Here is a 22,530-nt window from a genome sequence, read left to right as displayed (position 1 = left end):
TTCACTTGTTTTTGCCCAGGAAAAGAGCTAACAGCAGCACTGCTAGCTGCTCTGATGCATTTTAATGTTGCTCCTCCCCCAGCCGCATGGTCAGCCATGATCTGAAATGATATGAGAGAACTGTAAGTGTTTTTTTCAATTTTAATCCCTTTTTATTTCTAATCATTCTGCATCTTTTTATACGTTTGTAAACACTGTCTACCTTTTGGAGTAAAATATATAAGATTACTAGCTTCATTTCTCCTTGCTCTATAATGTACTGTCAAGTCCTCTGAAGTAAATTATGCTACTAATTGGGTTGTCTCCTAACCCATTACCAATTCAGGAATAGTAGCTGGTGGCAGCAGAAAGTGTCCTGAGGAGTTGGGAAAACTGGTAGTGACAGACAGCATTGATAATTATTGTTCCCGCCTGAGTGGGAGTAGTTATATCACCCTCGCTGTAGTGTGCCCATTAGCCAGCACATAGTAAGGCAGCCTTTCTGGCGACTAATTATGCTAGGTGCAGTACTCTGTCTGACCTGAGGGTAAGATGGGCGCCAGAGAGCTGCAAGTTCAAAATCGGAACTGGGAAGTGGGATATAGATAAATCCCTTTCAGAAAAGAACTGGGACCAACCAAACAACCCCGCTTCATGACATATTGGTGTCAGCGGTGGGGATGATAAAAATATCCCCACTGTGATTCGTGACAAATGGATATTAAAATTGTGTAGGTTTTGTTATAATTGTTGCCTATGCAATGTATTGTTCTGCATCTCTCTCTGACATGAGGCACCTCATTTAAAGGGAACCTGTCACCCCGAAAATCGCCGGTGAGGTAAGCCCACCGGCATCAGGGGCTTATCTACAGCATTCTGTAATGTTGTAGATAAGCCTCCAATGTATCCTAAAAGATGAGAAAAAGACGTTAAATTATACTCACCCAGGGGCGTTCCCGCCGTTGGTCCGGGTCCGGCGCCTCCCATCTTCATCAGATGACGTCCTCTTCTGGTCTTCATGCTGCTGCTCCAGCGCAGCCGTACTTTGTCTGCCCTGTTGAGGGCAGAGCAAAGTACTGCAGTGTGCAGGCGCCGAGAAAGGTCAGAGAGGCCCGGCGCCTGCAGACAAAGGGCAGACAAAGTACGCCTGCACTGGAGCAGCAGCATGAAGACCAGAAGAGGACATCATCTGATGAAGATGGGAGGCGCCGGACCCGGACCAACGGCGGGAACGCCCCTGGGTGAGTATAATTTAACGTCTTTTTCTCATCTTTTAGGATACATTGGGGGCTTATCTACAACATTACAGAATGCTGTAGATAAGCCCCTGATGCCGGTGGGCTTACCTCAGCCACCATTTTCGGGGTGACAGGCTCCCTTTAATATATTTTTTTGGTTTTAATATGAATAAATGTATATTTTTTTGTCATCTACCTCTTTTTGTTCGCTTCTTGACCCGACCTTTTCTTCCATCGTCATTATATATTAAGATATATTAAGATCATATATTAAGATATGTATAAATGTGTGACGTTGAGTCACTACTCACGGACAATCCTAGAGAAAGGATAGACAGGAGGTCTCAAGTCAAATACCAGGAGGGCACAAAATAAAGAGCAGCAGGACAAAGTCGTGGTCAGGTAACAGTCCAGGCTCAAATACCAGGAGGGTACGTCAAGACTAGGGAGTAAGAAAAACAGACAGTCAGAGACCAAGTATGAGGTCAGGTACCTGCAGTCAGAGAGCGTCAAGAGCAGAAGGGATAATCCACATGAATAGTCAGGACAAATCCTACGTCCAGCAACAAGATCAGAAAAAGACACAATCAGACAGCGCTAAGCACACACCAAACTAAGCTCAGCTACAGCTGACACCGATATACTCATAGCTAGCCAGCTAAATAACTAGAAAATTACCAAGGAGGAGAGGCATCTGGGGAAATGCCCGAAGGCTTGACCAGATTGAGCAGCAGGGCTGTTGATCAAAATGCTGTGAGCCCAGATTTCCCACATTCTGAATATGAATACAGCTTTTCTCTGTATGACTTCACTCATGTCTAACAAGATTTGATTTACTAAAGATTTCCCACACATTGAACATGAATATGGCTTATCTCCTGTGTGACTTCTCTTCAGAGAAGACGTGATTTATGTATAAAAGATTTACCAAATTCTGAACATGAATACGGCTTCTCTCCTGTGTGAGTTCTCCGATGTTTAACAAGTTGTGATTTCTCTGTAAAGCATTTTCCACATTGTAAACATGAAAACGGTTTCTCCCCTGTGTGAATTCTTAGATGTGTTACAAGATTTGTTTTTTGGTTAAAACATTTACCACATTTTGAACATGAATATGGCTTCTCTCCTGAATGAATTCTCTGATGTCTAATAAGACTCCCTTTATCTGTGAAGGATTTCTCACATTCTGAACATGAAAATGGCTTTTCTCCGGTGTGAATTCTCTGATGTCTAATAAGACTCCCTTTATCTGTGAAGGATTTATCACATTCTGAACATGAAAATGGGATTTCTCCTGTGTGAATTAACTGATGTCTAATAAGATTCGCTTTATCTGTGAAGGATTTCTCACATTCTGAACATGAAAATGGCTTTTCTCCGGTGTGAATTCTCTGATGTCTAATAAGACTCCCTTTATCTGTGAAGGATTTTTCACATTTTGAACATGAAAATGGCTTTTCTCCTGTGTGAGTTCTCTGATGTCTAATAAGACGCGCTTTAACCGTGAAGGCCTTCCCACATTCTGAACATGAAAATGGATTATCTCTTGCATGAATTCTCTGATGCATAATAAGATATCCTTTATCTATGAAGGACTTCCCACATTCTGAACATGAAAATGGCTTCTCTCCTGTGTGAATTCTGTGATGTCTAATAAGAATATTGTTATGTTTGAAGGATTTCCCACATTCTGAACATGAAAATGGCTTCTCTCCTGTGTGAATTCTGTGATGTCTAATAAGACTATTGTTATGTTTGAAGGATGTCCCACATTCTGAACATGAAAATGACTTCACTCCTGTGTGAATTCTCTGATGTCTAATAAGACTACTGTTATGTTTGAAGGATGTCCAACATTCTGAACATGAAAATGGCATTTCTCCTCTGTGAATTCTCTGATGTTTAATAAGAGTCCCTTTTTCTGTGAAGGATTGCTCACATTCTGAACATGAAAATGGCTTTTCTCCTGTGTGAATTCTCTGATGTTTAATAAGAGTCCCTTTTTCTGTGAAGGATTTCCCACATTCTGAACATGAAAATGGCTTTTCTCCTGTGTGAATTCTCTCATGTTTAACACATTTTGATTTATCTGTAAAGCATTTCCCACATTCTGAACAGGAGTATGGCTTCTCTCCTTCATGCTTGATTAGAGTTAGATAATTTGAGCTTTTAGTAAATTCCTTGTGACACTGAAATCTTGTATCCACTTTGTCACCTGGAATTGTGGTAACAATGAGAGATTGCTCAGGAGAGGGTTCCTCATGATAAGGAGGATTATAAGAAAGTGAAGTACTGTGAAGTCCAGGAGGTCCATGAAGGGTAATGAGGTTTTCTCCATTAGAGTGCTTCCTGATATCTTCTTTTTTATAAATTAGTGATAAACTGTTATTATCACAAGGATTTCCTATAAGGATGAAAGATAAAATTCACAAATGGGATTTTGAAATTTGATGGAGCTCAAAATGAAGACCCGTGTCAGTGAAAGTACCGGTAATAAGGAAGACAACTACATGCCATAGCATTATCACAATGATAGGTAAAGTGAATAACATTTATAAAATGGTGACATTGGCACAAATAGACCTCTAAAAATTAACCTTTATTAATGTACTTAAAAGGGTAAAAAATACTTGATTATCTTAAAAAAGGTGAAAAACTGGAGGGTCAGTAGGGGGAAAAAAAAAATCTAGGACTAATGTCTCCCTAGATGAGCCCTAAAGATCACCCTACCTGCCAGCGGAGGTTGGCACCCTAGTTGTAGTCGTGATGGCACCCCCGCTGAACGTCGGTAGCCCTAGGGACTCTAATGCACCCTGAACATCCTACACACTATAATATACACAAAAAACACACACATACAAAAACAATTAAAGGGAGTACCCAAGATATGAATATCTTGTAGTTATTGCTGTATGTTCCAGGAGGAATGCAGACAAGATGTGTAGTCACATTAAAGCTGCTGTCACACGATCAGTATTTGGTCAGTATTTTACATCAGTATTTGTAGCCAAAACCAGGAGTGGAACAAATAGAGGAAAAGTATAATAGAAACATGTTCACCACTTCTGCATTTATCACCCACTCCTGGTTTTGGCTTAGGCTAGGTTCACATTGCGTTAGTGGCAGTACGCTAACAGGATCCGTTACACAGCGCCACTAAAGCAATGTAACGGGTCCGTTAGCGCTGCCATTGACGGCAATGTAACTAACGCATCGCTAACGTATGCCATTTTTGGCATGCGCTAGCGATGTCCCGTTAGTTTCGGACGGACCTCGAACGCTGCTTGCAACGTTCGAGGTCCGTTCCTCGCTAGCGCAGATCGGGCATCTGCGCTAGCGGGATCGCTAAACGCGATCCCTTTTGGGACATTGCGTTAGCGCAGTCCGTTAGCGAATGCGCTAAACGGATTGCCCTAATGCAATGTGAACCTAGCCTTACAAATACTGATGTAAAATATTGACCACATACTGCTAGTGTGACGGCAGCCTAATACCCCAACAAAGATAATATGGCCAGAGCATGTAATCACATTAATTGTCTAAATTGTAACCCCAAAGACTAGGAAAATCTATGACTCCCCCCGGAAGCATTAAGCGAAACGCGCGTTGGGATTCTTTCTCACCCACGTCTACAATAGCAGGTTGCCAGCGCCACAATGGATGGTGAAAAAATAGAGACATTTATTCTGCCTTCTGTAGCGACGTTTCGGTCAACAGACCTTTATCAAGCACTGTGCTTGATAAAGGTCTGTTGACCGAAACGTCGCTACAGAAGGCAGAATAAATATGAGTCTCTATTTTTTCACCATCCATTGTGGCGCTGTCTTTTTTCTCTGAAGTCTTGGTACGTTGTCCAGGATGGGCTCCCTGGCTCTGGACGTGCGCCCCTGTGTCCGCTGAGACCTTAGGAAAAAAAAGGGTGCGGTTTTGACTTTTCCCTGTCTTGACTACGATAGCAGGTTGGTCTCAGTAACCCTCTCTCTTGTGGCAAAATTATTTAGGCCAGGTTCACACTGCGTTAACAGCAGCCCGTTCAACACATGTGTTAACGGGCTGCTGTTAACGCAAGTGCCGGTATGTGATCGCGCTAGCGCAGATAGAGCTAGCAGATGCTTTATCTGCGCTAGCAACCTAATAACTAGAGTGGGGGCACCACATAGGAAACTGGGATCCAACCTGGTCTATGCTATACTAAGCCATGAAAAAACAACACAAGAAATAGACCATAAAAGGGGATCACCCAAGGCAATGGATTAAATATGAAAATTACAAATTCGGAGCTACCCCTGACGAAGCCACTGGTGTGGCGACACGCGTAGGGTCTCTGCTCCTCCTGTTGATACCCCCCTTGGCTATGTACAGAGCTTGAACAGCTCTTGGGTTTGCATACTGGTTTCTTGTTACTGGTGATCTGAATCCTCACTCCTCAGCAGATCTTTTATTTCCCTTACTATGGGAGCTTTTGCAATTTAATGGCACAGGTTATATACCACGTTAGACTAGACCAGTGGAAGCGCTACACAACTAACTCTGCATTATATACAACTCTATACCTTAATGGAGTAGACCTACATGCCATATGTGTGGTTTGGGGTCAATCTGATTCACTGTGTATGCTTTATTAAGCTTTTGTCTATGTCTTACGTTATTGCAAAAAGGTTTTTTTTTTTTTTTTTCATATCTGCTTATTTGTGTTACATAGGTAATCCTGCTGGTGTGAGGTATTCACAGACTGGTGCATTATATATCATGGTCACAACTATACTCCTTAGGTTGTGTTGCTTTACCCTATATTCCAATAGTGCTGTTCATGCAGACATCTTACACTGTACTATATATTATTATTAGCCATTACAGTGCGTTTGGGGAGGGATCGCATCTAGGAGGAGGGTTCTATTATGGGCTATTTGTTCATGTTTCTAGGTCCTATGTGTGACCAATTTTAAATGCTTTTAATTGTGTGCTCCATGTGGTTGTTTCCTATGTCCATGAGTGTTATTCTAATAAAATTTGTAATTTTCATATTTAATCCATTGCCTTGGGTGATCCCCTTTTATGGTCTATTTCTTGTGTTGTTTTTTCATTATCTGCGCTAGCAGTGACGGACCCGGAAACGCTGCAGCCCGCGCCCCAGGGTCCGTCATTCAATGACGGCACATCGCTAGCGCACGCCCATTGTGGACGTGTGCTAGCGATGCGTCCGACATAGCAATTAATGGCGGCGTTAACGGACTGCGTTACACCGCGGTGTAACGTAGTCCGTCTAACGGACACCAGCAACGCTGTGTGAACTTGGCCTTAATATCTCTGTGTGCTTTAATACACTATTACACATTAGTGGGGAGTCTTTTTGGATTAATTGGTATTTATAGCCGTGTACTTTCACTTTTTTGCACTTTTGTGTCCTGGTCCTCTATTTCTCACCTTACAGTTATAAATATTCTCTTTTGATACTGATCTTATATGGCAGCTTATATTGAAGCGGTATGAAAGCACTATGCACTTTATTATATCCCTCTCGGTACTGCTGTAACATGTAGAATGACTGAATCTATGCCATTTTCTGTATATTTATGTATTAGGTTAATTCAGGACATTATTTGGTTAATTAGCCCTCTCATAGGACTATACAGTATCCTGTGTATATACTAGCTCCAATAAAGCTACACATTTGTGTAATACTCTGTATACCTCCTGCTCTGACGTGGCACTAGGGTGTCGTCTTTCATGTTAAAATTGTAAGTCTGATACGTCTATATATATTTTTGGTTTTAATTATTTGTTAATAAAATTGTAATATTCAACCATTTATTACTGCCCTGTGTCCATTTTCTCTCGGTTTTCCGAAATTATATATATATATATATATATATATATATATATATATATATATATATATATATATATATATATATATATATATATATATATATATATATATATACAGTGGGGCAAAAAAGTATTTAGTCAGTCAGCAATAGTGCAAGTTCCACCACTTAAAAAGATGAGAGGCGTCTGTAATTTACATCATAGGTAGACCTCAACTATGGGAGACAAACTGAGAAAAAAAAATCCAGAAAATCACATTGTCTGTTTTTTTAACATTTGATTTGCATATTATGGTGGAAAATAAGTATTTGGTCAGAAACAAACAATCAAGATTTCTGGCTCTCACAGACCTGTAACTTCTTCTTTAAGAGTCTCCTCTTTCCTCCACTCATTACCTGTAGTAACGGCACCTGTTTAAACTTGTTATCAGTATAAAAAGACACCTGTGCACACCCTCAAACAGTCTGACTCCAAACTCCACTATGGTGAAGACCAAAGAGCTGTCAAAGGACACCAGAAACAAAATTGTAGCCCTGCACCAGGCTGGGAAGACTGAATCTGCAATAGCCAACCAGCTTGGAGTGAAGAAATCAACAGTGGGAGCAATAATTAGAAAATGGAAGACATACAAGACCACTGATAATCTCCCTCGATCTGGGGCTCCACGCAAAATCCCACCCCGTGGGGTCAGAATGATCACAAGAACGGTGAGCAAAAATCCCAGAACCACGCGGGGGGACCTAGTGAATGAACTGCAGAGAGCTGGGACCAATGTAACAAGGCCTGCCATAAGTAACACACTACGCCACCATGGACTCAGATGCTGCAGTGCCAGACGTATCCCACTGCTTAAGCCAGTACATGTCCGGGCCCATCTGAAGTTTGCTAGAGAGCATTTGGATGATCCAGAGGAGTTTTGGGAGAATGTCCTATGGTCTGATGAAACCAAACTGGAACTGTTTGGTAGAAACACAACTTGTTGTGTTTGGAGGAAAAAGATTACTGAGTTGCATCCATCAAACACCATACCTACTGTAAAGCATGGTGGTGGAAACATCATGCTTTGGGGCTGTTTCTCTGCAAAGGGGCCAGGACGACTGATCCGGGTACATGAAAGAATGAATGGGGCCATGTATCGTGAGATTTTGAGTGCAAACCTCCTTCCATCAGCAAGGGCATTGAAGATGAAACGTGGCTGGGTCTTTCAACATGACAATGATCCAAAGCACACCGCCAGGGCAACGAAGGAGTGGCATCGTAAGAAACATTTCAAGGTCCTGGAGTGGCCTAGCCAGTCTCCAGATCTCAACCCTATAGAAAACCTTTGGAGGGAGTTGAAAGTCCGTGTTGCCAAGCGAAAAGCCAAAAACATCACTGCTCTAGAGGAGATCTGCATGGAGGAATGGGCCAACATACCAACAACAGTGTGTGGCAACCTTGTGAAGACTTACAGAAAACATTTGACCTCTGTCATTGCCAACAAAGGATATATTACAAAGTATTGAGATGAAATTTTGTTTCTGACCAAATACTTATTTTCCACCATAATATGCAAATAAAATGTTAAAAAAACAGACAATGTGATTTTCTGGATTTTTTTTTCTCAGTTTGTCTCCCATAGTTGAGGTCTACCTATGATGTAAATTACAGACGCCTCTCATCTTTTTAAGTGGTGGAACTTGCACTATTGCTGACTGACTAAATACTTTTTTGCCCCACTGTATGTATGTATGTATGTATGTATGTATGTATGTATGTATGTATGTATATATATATATATATATATATATATATATATGATATAGATATATAGATAGATATAGATATATATAGATATAGATATATATCTATATAGATATATATCTAATTGTCTAAGGGTTTTTCCGTCTGTCTGTCTGTCTGTCTGTCTGTCCTGGAAATCTCGCGTCTCTGATTGGTCGAGGCCGCGGCACAGCGACGATGATGTCAATGGTTGCCATGGCAACGATGATGTCATAAAGGTTGCCTCGACCAATCAGCGACGGGCACAGCGACGATGATGTCATAATGGTTGCCATGGCGACGATGATGTCATAAAGGTTGCCTCGACCAATCAGCAACGGGCACAGCGACGATGATGTCATAATGGTTGCCATGGCGACGATGATGTCATAAAGGTTGCCTTGACCAATCAGCGACGGGCACAGTCTGCCGCGAATTCTGGAATCATCATTGTCCACATACTACGGGGACATGCATATTCTAGAATACCCGATGCGTTAGAATCGGGCCACAATCTAGTATTATATATATATCTATATATATCATTGCCTAAGGGTTTTTCCGTCTGTCTGTCTGTCCTGGAAATCCCGACTCTCTGATTGGTCGAGGCCGCCAGGCCTCGACCAATCAGAGACGGGCACAGCATCGACGTAGAAATCCCGCGTCTCTGATTGGTCGAGGCCGCCAGGCCTTGACCAATCAGCAACGAGCACAGCGACGATGATGTCATAAAGGACGTAGATATCCCGCGTCTCTGATTGGTCGAGGCCGCCAGGCCTCGACCAATCAGCAACGGGCACAGCGTCGATGATGTCATAAAGGACGTAGACATCTCACGTTTCTGATTCAGCGACGGGCACAGTATCGGCGTAGATGTCATAATGGTTGCCATGGCGACGATGATGTCATAAAGGTTGCCTCGACCAATCAGCGACGGGCACAGTGTGCCGCGAATTCTGGAATCATCATTGTCCATATACTACGTGGACATGCATATTCTAGAATACCCGATGCGTTAGAATCGGGCCGCCATCTAGTGTATAAATATATATATATAGTTGAGCTAGTTTAATTTATGCTCCACTTTTTGGGTATTTTCAAAGAAAATCTGTGATCCATATCGCTATTACACAGTGCCTATAATATTTATATGGTCTTGAATACACTAACGCCAATCAAATGGGTGCACAGTCAGATATCACATGACAAAGTACCATTAGATAATTACCGTAATTTTCGGACTATAAGGCGCACCCAGGTTTTAGAGGTGGAAAATATATTTTTTTCTCTTTGAAGCAAAAAAAAAAAAAAAAAAGTGGTAAAATTGAATAACATACTGTTATATGTGGTGTTATTATATATAATAGTATATAATAGTATGTTATTATGTTGGAAGCTGCGGGACCAGTGTGGTGTCTGTAAAGTACTATATGAAGACGCTGGAGGGTGAGTGTAAGAAGGGGGGCACAGGGCTTATATTTAAAGCACCACTCCAGCACTGAAAAATAACACTGGAGTGCTGCTTTAAGATCCCATTGGAAGAACTATAACTCCCAGCATGCCCTGCAGATCGTACGGCATGCTGGGTGGTATAGTTCACCACAGGAGAGGCAGAGTGCTTTATTGTGTGCTGTAAAGACTAGCCTTTTAATTGTGGGAGGGAGGGTTCTGTGCTGTCATGTGATGCTCCAGCCGGCCCTCTTCATGACATCACACAGGTCCTTATGCCTCAGCGTCCAGCCAGGCAGGTATGCAGTGATCTCATCTCCCCTGGCCCCTGCTCCTGCCCCCTCCTCCACCGGACATAGATCTCCCCAGCTGCTGCAGGAATCCAGCGCTGGGGAAACCATGTTTGTTTCAGTGAAGGAGTATTCAGGTGCTGCTCCTGCTCACTGCTCAGCTGACAGGTGGGCGGGGAAGCAGCTAATGAATATTCACTGCACTTTAACCTCTTAAGCCCCAAGGGTGGTTTGCACGTTAATGACCGGGCCAATTTTTACAATTCTGACCACTGTCCCTTTATGAGGTTATAACGTAGTAAAGCTTCAACGGATCCTGGTGATAAAATGTATTTAATATTACTTGCGTTTATTTGTGAAAAAAAATGGAAATTTGGCGAAAATTTTGAAAATTTCGCAATTTTCCAACTTTGAATTTTTATGCAATTAAATCACAGAGATATGTCACACAAAATACTTAATAAGTAACATTTCCCACATGTCTACTTTACATCAGCACAATTTTGGAACCCAAATTTTTTTTTGTTAGGGAGTTATAAGGGTTAAACGTTGACCAGCAATTTCTCATTTTTACAACACCATTTTTTTCTTTTAGGGACCACATCTCATTTGAAGTCATTTTGAGGGGTCTATATGATAGAAAATACCCAAGTGTGACACCATTCTAAAAACTGCACCCCTCAAGGTGCTCAAAACCACATTCAAGAAGTTTATTAACCCTTCAGGTGCTTCACAGGAATTTTTGGAATGTTTAAATAAAAATGAACATTTAACTTTTTTTCACAAAAAATTTACTTCAGCTCCAATTTGTTTTATTTTCCCAAGGGTAACAGGAGAAAATGGACCCCAAAAGTTGTTGTACAATTTGTCCTGAGTACGCTGATACCCCATATGTGGGGGTAAACCACTGTTTGGGCGCAAGGGAGAGCTTGGAAGGGAAGGAGCGCCATTTGACTTTTCAATGCAAAATTGACAGGAATTGAGATGGGACACCATGTTGCGTCTGGAGAGCCCCCGATGTGCCTAAATATTGAACCCCCCCCCCCACACACACACAAGTGACACCATTTTGGAAAGTAGACCCCCTAAGAAACTCATCTAGATGTGTTGTGAGAGCTTTGAACCCCCAAGTGTTTCACTACAGTTTATAACGCAGAGCCGTGAAAATAAAATAAAAAATTTTCCCACAAAAATTATTTTTTAGCCCCCAGTTTTGTATTTTTCCAAGGGTAACAGTTGAAATTGAACCCCAAAAGTTGTTGTCCAATTTGTCCTGAGTACGCTGATACCCAATATGTGGGGGGGAACCACCTTTTGGGCGCATGGCAGAGCTCAGAAGGGAAGGAGCACGGAAGGGAAGGAGCACTTTTTCAACGCAGAATTGGCTGGAATTGAGATCGGACACCATGTCGCTTTTGGAGAGCCCCTGATGTGCCTAAACAGTGGAAACCCCCCAATTATAACTGAAACCCTAATCTAAACACACCCCTAACCCTAATCTCAACGGTAACCCTAACCACACCCCTAATCCTGACACACCCCTAACCCTAATCCCAACCCTATCCCCAACCGTAAATGTAATCTAAACCCTAACTGTAACTTTAGCCCCAACCCTAACTGTAGCCTTAACCCTAGCCCTAACCCTAGCCCTAACCATAACCCTAGCCCCAACCCGAACCCTAACTTTAGCCCCAACCTTAACCCTAGCCCTAACCCTAACGGGAAAATGGAAATAAATACATTTTTTTAATTTTTTTTTTATTTTTCCCTAACTAAGGGGGTAATGAAGGGGGGTTTGATTTACTTTTATACTGGGTTTTTTTAGCGGATTTTTAGGATTGGCAGCCATCACACACTGAAAGACGCTTTTTATTGCAAAATATATTTTTTGCGTTACCACATTTTGAGAGCTATAATTTTTCCATATTTTGGCCCACAGAGTCATGTGAGGTCTTGTTTTTTGCGGGACGAGTTGACGTTTTTATTGGTAACATTTTCGGGCACGTGACTTTTTTTGATCGCTTTTTATTCCGATTTTTGTGAGGCAGAATGACCAAAAAACAGCCATTTATGAATTTCTTTTGAGGGGGGGCGTTTATACCGTTCTGCGTTTGGTAAAATGGATAAAGCAGTTTTATTCTTCGGGTCAGTACGATTACAGCGATACCTCATTTATATCATTTTTTAATGTTTTGGCGCTTTTATATGATAGACTATTTTATAGAAAAAAATAATTATTTTTGCATCTCTTTATTCTCAGGACTATAACTTTTTTATTTTTTCGCTGATGATGCTGCATGGTGGCTCGTTTTTTGCGGGACAAGATGCAGTTTTCAGCGGTACCATGGTTATTTATATCCGTCTTTTTGATCGTGTGTTATTCCACTTTTTGTTCGGCGGTATGATAAAGCGTTTTTTGCCCTTTTTTTACGGTGTTCACTGAAGGGGTTGACTAGTGGGACATTTCTATAGGTCGGGTCGTTACGGACGCAGCGATACTAAATATGTGTACTTTTATTGTTTTTTTTATTTAGATGAAGGAATGTTTTTGTTGGAACAATATTTTTTTTATTATTTATTTAGGATTTTTTTTTTTTTTACACATGCAAATTTTTTTTAAAAACTTTTTAGGCTACGTTCACATTTGCGTTGTTGCCGACGCAACGCACGCAAAACGCAAGCAAAACGCAGCATTTGGGACGCATGTGTTCATTTTTATAGCGCAAAAAAAAATGCAACTTGCTGTGTCCCCTGCGCCCTGACGCTTGCGCCAAAAAAACACATGCGTCACAAAACGCAACACAACGCATGTCCATGCGCCCCCCATGTTAACCCCTTAGTGACAGAGCCAATTTGGTACTTAATGACCAGGCCAATTTTTGCAATTCTGACCACTGTCACTTTATGAGGTTATAACTCTGGAACGCTTCAACGGATCCCGCTGATTCTGAGATTGTTTTTTCGTGACATATTGTACTTCATGTTAGTGGTAACATTTCTTCGATATTACTTGCGATTATTTATGAAAAAAACGGAAATATGGCGAAAATTTTTAAAATTTTGCAATTTTCAAACTTTGTATTTTTATGCCCTTAAATCAGAGAGATATGTCACAAAAAATAGTTAATAAATAACATTTCCCACATGTCTACTTTACATCAGCACAATTTTGGAAATAAATTTTTTTTTTGTTAGGGAGTTATAAGGGTTAAAAGTTGACCAGCAATTTCTCATTTTTACAACACCATTTTTTTTTAGGGACCACATCACATTTGAAGTCATTTTGAGGGGTCTATATGATAGAAAATAATGAAGTGTGACACCATTCTAAAACTGCACCCCTCAAGGTTCTCAAAACTACTTTCAAGAAGTTTATTAACCCTTTACGTGCTTCACAGGAACTGAAACAATGTGGAAGGAAAAAATGAACATTTAACTTTTTTTTGCAAACATTTTAATTCAGAACCATTTTTTTTATTTTCACATGTGTAAAAACAGAAATGTAACCATAAATTTTGTTATGCAATTTCTCCTGAATACGCCAATACCCCATATGTGGGGGTAAACCACTGTTAGGGCGCACCGCAGAACTTAGAAGTGAAGGAGCGCCGTTTGACTTTTTCAATGCAGAATTGGCTGGAATTGAGATTGGACACCATGTCACATTTAGAGAGCCCCTGATGTACCTAAACAGTGGAAACTCCCCACAAGTGACACCATTTTGGAAACTAGACCCCTTAAGGAACTTATCTAGATGTGTGGTGAGCACTTTGAACCCCCATGTGCTTCACAGAAGTTTATAACGTAGAGCCGTGAAAAAAAAAATTGCATTTTTTCTACAAAAATGATCTTTTTGCCCACAAATTTTTATTTTCACAAGGGTAACAGGAGAAATTAGACCACAAAAGTTGTTGTGCAATTTCTCCTGAGTACGTCGATGCCCAATATGTGGGGGTAAACCACTGTTAGGGCGCACCGCAGAGCTTGGAAGAGAAAGAGTGCCGTTTTACTTTTTCAATGTAGAATTGGCTGGAATTGAGATCGGACGCCATGTCGCGTTTGGAGAGCCCCTGATGTGCCTAAACAGAAGAAATCCCCCACAAGCGACCCCATTTTGGAAACTAGACCCCCCATGGAACTTATCTAGATGTGTGGTGAGAACCTTGAATGCCCAAGTGCTTCACAGAAGTTTATAATGCAGAGCCGTGAAAATAAAAAATATTTTTTTTTTCCACAAAAAAGATTTTTTAGCCACCAAATTTTTATTTTCACAAGGGTAACAAGAGAAACTGGACCCCAAAAGTTGTTGTCCAATTTGTCCTGAGTATGCTGGTACCCCATATGTGGGGGTAAACCACTGTTTGGGCGCACGGCAGAGCTCGGAAGGAAGGAGCGCCGTTTTGGAATGCAGACTTTGATAGAATGGTCTGCGGGTATTATGTTGCGTTTGCAGAGCCCCTGATGTACCTAACCAGTAGAAACCCTCCACAAGTGACCCCATTTTGGAAACTAGACCCCCCAAGGAACTTATCTAGATGTGTGGTGAGAACTTTGAATGCCCAAGTGCTTCACAGAAGTTTAGAATGCAGAGTCGTGAAAATAAAAAATATTTTTTTTTCCACAAAAAAGATATTGTAGCCCCCAAGTTTTTATTTTCACAAGGGTAACAGGAGAAATTGGACTGCAATAGTTGTTGTCCAATTTATCCCGAGTACGCTGATGCGCCATATGTGGCGGTAAACCACTGTTTGGGCGCACGGCAGAGCTCGGAAGGGAAGGAGCGCCTTTTTGGAATGCAGACTTTGATAGAATGGTCTGTGGGCATTATGTTGCGATTGCAGAGCCCCTGATGCACCTAAACTGTAGTAACCCCCCACAAGTGACCCCATTTTGGAAACTAGACCCCCAAAGGAACTTATCTAGATGTGTGGTGAGAACTTTGAATGCCCAAGTGCTTCACAGAAGTTTAGAATGCAGAGTCGTGAAAATAAAAAATATTTTTTTTTTTCACAAAAAAGATTTTGTAGCCCCCAAGTTTTTATTTTCACAAGGGTAACAAGAGAAATTGGACCCCAGAAGTTGTTGTCCAATTTATCCCGAGTACGCTGATGCCCCATATGTGGGGGTAACCCACTGTTTGGGCGCACGGCAGAGCTCAGAAGGGAGGGAGCACCATTTGACTTTTTGAGCGCAAAATTGGCTGTCGTGTTTGGAGACCCCCTGATGTACCTAAACAGTGGAAACCCCCCAATTCTAGCTCCAACCCTAACCCCAACACACCCCTAACCCTAATCCCAACCTCATCCATAATCCTAATCACTAACCCTAACCATAATCACAACCCTTACCCCAAAACAACCCTAATGTCAACCCTAACCATAACCCTAATCAAAACCCTAAATCCAACACACCCCTACTCCTAATCTCAACCCTAACCTCAAACCTAACCCTAATCCCAATACACCCCTAATCACAACCCTAACCTTAACCCTAATCCCAAACCTAACCCTAATCCCAAGCGTAACCCTAATGCCAACCCTAACCCTAATACGAACCCTAATCCAAACCCTAACCCTAATCCCAGCTCTAACCCTAACTTTAGCCCCAACCCTAGCCCTAACTTTAGCCCCAACCCTAACCCTAGCCCTAGGGCTACTTTCACACTTGCGTCGTTTGGCATTCCGTCGCAATCCGTCGTTTTGGACAAGAAACGGATCCTGCAAATGTGCCCGCAGGATGCGTTTTTTGCCCATAGACTTGTATTGCCGACGGATCGTGACGGATGGCCACACGTCGCATCCGTCGTGCACTGGATCAGTTGTGTTTTGGCGGAGCGTCGGCACAAAAAAACGTTCAATGAAACGTTTTTTTGTACGTCGCATCCGCCATTTCTGACCGCGCATGCGTGGCCGTAACTCCGCCCCCTCCTCCCCAGGACATAGATTGGGCAGCGGATGTGTTGAAAAACTACAGCTGCTGCCCACGTTGTGCACAATTTTCACAACGTGCGTCGGTATGTCGGGCTGACGCATTGCGACGGCCTCGTACCGACGTAAGTGTGAAAGAAGCCTAACCCTAAGTTTAGCCCCAACCCTAACCCTAAATTTAGCCCCAACCCTAACCCTAAATTTAGCCCCAACCCTAGCCCTACCCCTAACCTAACCCTACCCCTAACCTAACCCTAACCTAACTCTACCCCTAACCTAACCCTACCCCTAACCTAACCCTAACCCTACCCCTACCCCTAACCTAACCCTACCCCTAACCCTACCCCTAACCCTACCCCTAACCTAACCCTAACCTAACTCTAACCCTAACCTAACCCTACCCCTAACCTAACCCTAACCTAACCCTACCCCTAACCCTAACCTAACCCTACCCCTAACCCTACCCCTAACCTAACCCTACCCCTAACCCTAACCCTACCCCTAACCCTACCCCTAATTTTAGCCCCAACTGCTGTTCTCCTGCCGGCCGGCAGATGGAGACAGATGGCGGGCGCACTGGGCATGCGTCCGCCATGTTCTGCTGCCGGCGGCCAGGAGGAGCAGCAAGAGGATCCAGGGACCTAGGTGAGTATGCTAGGGTCCCCGAATCCCCCTATTTCTCTGTCCTCTGATGTGCGATCACATCAGAGGACAGAGAATTACACTTTACTTTTTTTTTTTTTTTTTTTGCGGTCGCCGGCAAACAGTTAATTACCGGCGATCGCAAAACAGGGGTCGGTAATACCGACCCCGATCGTGCTCTTTGGGGTCTCGGCTACCCCCGGCAGCCGAGACCCCAAAGATTCTCCCGGTGCCGGCCGGCGGGCGCACTGCGCATGCGCCCGCCATTTTGAAGATGGCGGCGCCCACCGGGAGACACGAGGAGCATCGGGGGAGCTAGGTGAGTATTGGGGGGGCCACCTGGGACCCCTTTTCTCTGTCCTCCGATGTGCGATCACATCGGAGGACAGAGAAATTAAAAAGAGATCGCTTTTTTTTTTTTTTTGCGATCGCCGGTAAACGGTTAATTACCGGCGATCGCAAATGCGGGGTGGGTTAAAAAACCCCCGAATCATGTTCTCTGGGGTCTCGGCTACCCTCGGCAGCCGAGACCCCGGAGAAAATCGGCCTCTGGGGGGCGCTATGGACTTTTTCCACAGTGCCGTTAATTAACGGCGCTGTGGTTTAAGTACCCTTAGCGGCCGCCGTTAAAAGGCGTATCGGCGGTCGCTAAGGGGTTAAATATAGGGGCGCATGACGCATGCGTCGCCGCGGCTGCGCCCGACGCAATGCAAATGTGAACGTAGCCCTACTTTGTCCCAGGGGGGACATCACTATATAGTGACAGATCGCTGATCTGACACTTTGCAGAGCACTGTGTCAGATCAGCGATCTGGCGTGCCCTGCTCCTGGCTTACCAGTGCCTGCCCTGAGCAGGCACTTGGTAAGCTACCTCCCTGCAGGACCTGGATGCAGCCGCGGCCATTTTGGATCCAGGGCCTGCAGGGAGGAGACGCTCGGTACAAGGTGAGCACATTGCCTTGTACCGATCGTCTCAGGGAAGCACGCAGGGAGCCCCCTCCCTGCGCGATGCTTCCCTATACCGCCGGAACACTGCGATCATGTTTGATCGCAGTGTGCCGGGGGTTAATGTGCCGGGGGCGGTCCGTGACCGCTCCTGGCACAGAGTGCCGGATGTCAGCTGCGATAGTCAGCTGACACCCGGCCGCGCTCCCCCCTTGAGCGCAGCTGATCGCGCTGGACATACTATTCCGTCCTTGGGAAGTAAGGCCCACCCCACATGGACGGAATAGTACGTCCAATGGTAGAAAGGGGTTAATCATCGGGACCATGTGGTTTCCCCAGCGCTGGATTCGGGCAGCGGGACATTTTTCTGCCTCCTGCAAGTGGGATCACAGTGCGATCTCACTCGCTGCTGCCCCCTCCCCACATGCTACATTCCGACCATAAGACACATCCACACTTTCCTTCAAAATTTGGAGGAAAAAAAGTGCGTCTTATGGTCCGAAAAATACGGTAGCTACTTTCTGTTCCCTTAATTCAAAAGTCTAATGCCCAATGTGATATCTTCTGTTTACCCCCCATCAAAAAAAGGGTGCATAACTGAACATAAATTCGCCATACAAAAATCCCTCACAATATAGGTATTAATCCACTCTCCTCGTCTCCTAATTTCAGAAGCCAGCACATAACTGGGTACATATTCCAGTATCAATAGCCATGAGAAAGAAATTCCACACAGTCGTGGTACTTATCCGCCATTCTTAGCTCCCTCTTATCCCAATGTGTTTCCCCCTTAGGAAGTATAAGGGTTCATCCGGGGATCCAGGGTTGAGGGCTTCAGTGTTCCTTCTGGCCGTAGTCAATGCTATATTTCCGTTAACAGATGACAGCCCTGAGTGGGAACTTGCTTTTTTGGTGGATTGAGTTGAAGCTTTTATTGGGAATATTTTAGATACCGTTTGGGATCACATTTATCCGGCACGCTACGCTGAGCACTTACTTTGGGGTTTCCATCTAAATCTCTTGATATTAAACCCATGATGGATCCATTCAATATAATGAGGCAGCAGAGTTAATCTCGACCCCATCTGGCCTCTGTTCAGCTGTGTCCTTTTCAGAAGTGCATAAAACTGTGGCTGACGGGACTTTTATGCAATCCTAAAAAGACAGACACAACCGGATCACAGGTCAGACGGCGGCCACAGTGCCTCCATCTGCCTCATTATAGCAGAGCGCAGGATAAATGTGCGCCGAGCCTTCCTGCGATCTTTGGGAGGCAGAATGAAAAAAAATGAACAGCATGTGAAGAATTGGCCTATTTTTTACGTCGTTCCTTGTGTGGTATAAGTGATTAGGCGAATTTACTCTTCGGGTCGCTGCGATTACAGCGATACCAGATTTATAGCGGGTTTTTGTGTTTGGCTGCTGTCACACACTAAAAGATGCTCTTTATTGCGAAAACTAGTTTTTGCATCATATTTTGAGAGGTATAATTTTTTCATATTTTGGCCCACAGAGTCATGTCAGGGCTTGCTTTTTTGTCGGACGAGTTGAGGTTTTTATTGGTACCATTTTTGGGCACATAACATTTTTGATCACTTTCTATTCTGATTTTTGGGAGCCAGAATGAACAAAATTGGCCTGGTCATTAACGTGCAAACCACCCTTGGGGGTAAAAGGGTTAAATCTGTCCTATTTTGTACAGATCATCCCCTAATTACGCCCCTCCAGGCTCTATTTACCCAACATTTCCTGTGAGAACCCATATGTGAGGAGGAACCGCATGTTATACACCGGGGTGGGAGCTACAGGGCCGAATATTATACGCTGGGGGGGCGGGATGGGGGGGTACAGAGCCGGGTATTATACGCTGGGGGGTTACGGGGCCGGATGTATCACATCTGTTTGTAGATACAAGCTCGTAATCCCTTTTATGATAAAGCAATTCTCCACCCCGGCACAGAGGAGAGACTAAACATTTGTCATGTGCTGTCACCTACCTGGTGTCCTCCGCTTGCCTCCGCCTGAGACCGGTGTTCTGGTTCTCCTACAGCCAAGATGGCCTCCATAGTGGCAGAGGGATGACAGCCGTATGTCTGACCCACACCTCCATAGCACGGCACTTACTGACTTACCACAGGGCTCTTCATGCCACCGGGCGGCCGGCCTGGATGTAGAGTGACCAAAACATCGGCCTCAGTGTAGGAAGTAGTGGGAGGCAAACAGAGGGGACAGGTAGGACGACTCTACATGTGACATGTGTCATCACTCGTCAGCACCAGGCAGAGGCTGCTACATCACCGAGATCCATAGGACGGGGAGATTCATAACCTGGAACACAAGCTCAGTCATTTATATGGCAGCACGGGACTTGTGGAAGAAAAATACGGACAGAAAGGATGGGAGGAATATTCACAAAGGTAAAGGAAAACTAAATCTGTGCTTCCTAAATAATTGTGAAGAGGTGTGAAGGCAGCCCCGTTATTCATCGGTGCACCGCCGGAGTCTACAGGAGCAGCCGCACCATCACCGGACGCTTCTGCTGTGATGAGGACAGAAGATAAAGCTTCACTGTACCGGAGACTCCACACGATATCACACACTGCCGTCATTATTACATACCGGCGGTCATCATCATCACCATGCGCCGGTTAATATCACACACCTGTGAAAACATCTCCCGGAATCTCCTCCTTCCCGTCACTCACACACGGCTGATCCCCCCTCGTCATCGTTTCTTCTTCTGTCTCTTCCTTCACTTTATTCTTAGTCGGATCTTCCTCCTGATATATCAGATGTAACAATCAGCAAAATACAAGAAACCACCAAAATCTGTGACCTCTATGACCTCGATCAGAAATGTTCCCCCATATACAGATCCGGTACAGGGCTCAGCACCGTCTACCTGATGATCCTCCGGGATGTTGTGATTCTCCTCCGGACAGTCCTGGGGATACAGAGGACGGGGAAATCTCTCTGGTGGATTTCTCCTCATGGATCCATCTGTGGAGACACAGTGATGGAATAGATTATGTCATGTGATTATGAGATGATGGGAGTAGTAGTAGGTGACCACAGAACAGACATGACAGTCTCCCCTCCTCACCCTGCTGATCGGCCCATATTGCGATCGCCTCTTGTGCTCCATGTATAACCTCAACCTTAATATCAACCAGATCTTCACCCTAAAGAGAAAAATGTAAGATGAGCTCAGGTCCCATCACTTCATGGTCAGATGTTGTGGAGGCTTCAGTGTCATCTACCTGATGATCCTCCGGGATGTTGTGATTCTCCTCCGGACAGTCCTGGGGATACAGAGGACGGGGACATCTCTCTGGTGGATTTATCCTCCTGGATCCATCTGTGGAGACACAGACTGAATACATCACCGGCCGTGTATCTGTCTATATATGAGACACGTCTCTCAGAACCGGTAATTCTAGGTTTATGTATCAGGGACTAAATTACATTGTTGTGGTCCTCACCACCGGTACCGAGGTCCTAGTACATTGTGGACCCCAAGTATGAAGTGATAATCAGCGAGGCCAAAGCCTAATGCTCTCTGCTCTGCACCCGGAGGATGAGGACCCTGAGGAGAGGGACAGAGAAGACCCTCGTCAGTCAGATGGAGGAGCCGCACTAAGAAACACAACTTCTCCAAGTTCCCTCCACCAGAGATGGAACCACAGAGGAGCTGGAGAAAGCTCCACATTTCTATCCAGCGGTTTCTTTTCTCCTAATTCGCCGTTATGGAGATTGGGGGAAGGACGGCTACCATTTACCAGTGATTGTTTTCTGAGATCTCATGACGTCACCATGAGGACACGGCCTCCCTCCTCCTGGACAGGATCCTCTGGGATCACTAAGAGGAGAGAACCTGCCGTCCTCCTATTACTAGACGAGTTACTATGTTTTTATTCTTCTTTAACCCCTTCACTACCTTTAACGTATAGGTACGTCATGGCGATCGTGCCAGCACAGGAGCTATACCCTCGCAATCGCCGCTGGGAGACTTGGGTATCAATGCCAGTAGCGGTGCCTGCACTTCCCCTGGCTGTTCACCCTCCTAGATACCTAGATTAATACTGATAGCAAAATTTAGGAGTTTGGGAGAGGGAGGGGCTTCCTCTTCCTTCCGATCGGCACCACCGTGACGTCATTGCGAGTGCCCGATGGTCGTCATGGTGACCCGAAGTTGGCATGACAATCTCAGGGTCAGCCAGTGACTGTGCCAGGAGCATGGACTAAGAGGCTTCGGTCAGCGCCACAAGATAAAAAAAAGAAAAGAAAAAAAAATATGTATATTTATGTAAAAACAAGAATAAAGTACATTCTGCATCCAGAATGAAATGACCTATAAAACTGCCCCACTAGATAACCCCGCAAAAAAAAACAAGCAGAAAAATAAAAAAGTTATAGCTCTCAGAATAAAGCAATGCAAAAATAATTATTATTTCTATAAAATAGTTTTTC

At 44.0% G+C, this 22,530-nt stretch overlaps 1 pseudogene; it reads right to left on the bottom strand.

The window, feature by feature from the left end:
* Positions 1-1,357: 1,357 nt before the first annotated feature.
* LOC138657445 (zinc finger protein 271-like) lies at positions 1,358-21,055 on the bottom strand (annotated as a pseudogene).
* Between the last annotated feature and the right edge of the window lie 1,475 nt (positions 21,056-22,530).

This window comes from Ranitomeya imitator, chromosome 1 (genome assembly GCF_032444005.1).
Source record: "Ranitomeya imitator isolate aRanImi1 chromosome 1, aRanImi1.pri, whole genome shotgun sequence".
Lineage (NCBI taxonomy): Eukaryota > Metazoa > Chordata > Amphibia > Anura > Dendrobatidae > Ranitomeya > Ranitomeya imitator.
The sequence above is the reverse complement of the archived record's forward strand: the minus strand, read 5'-3'. Positions and strand labels throughout refer to the sequence as shown.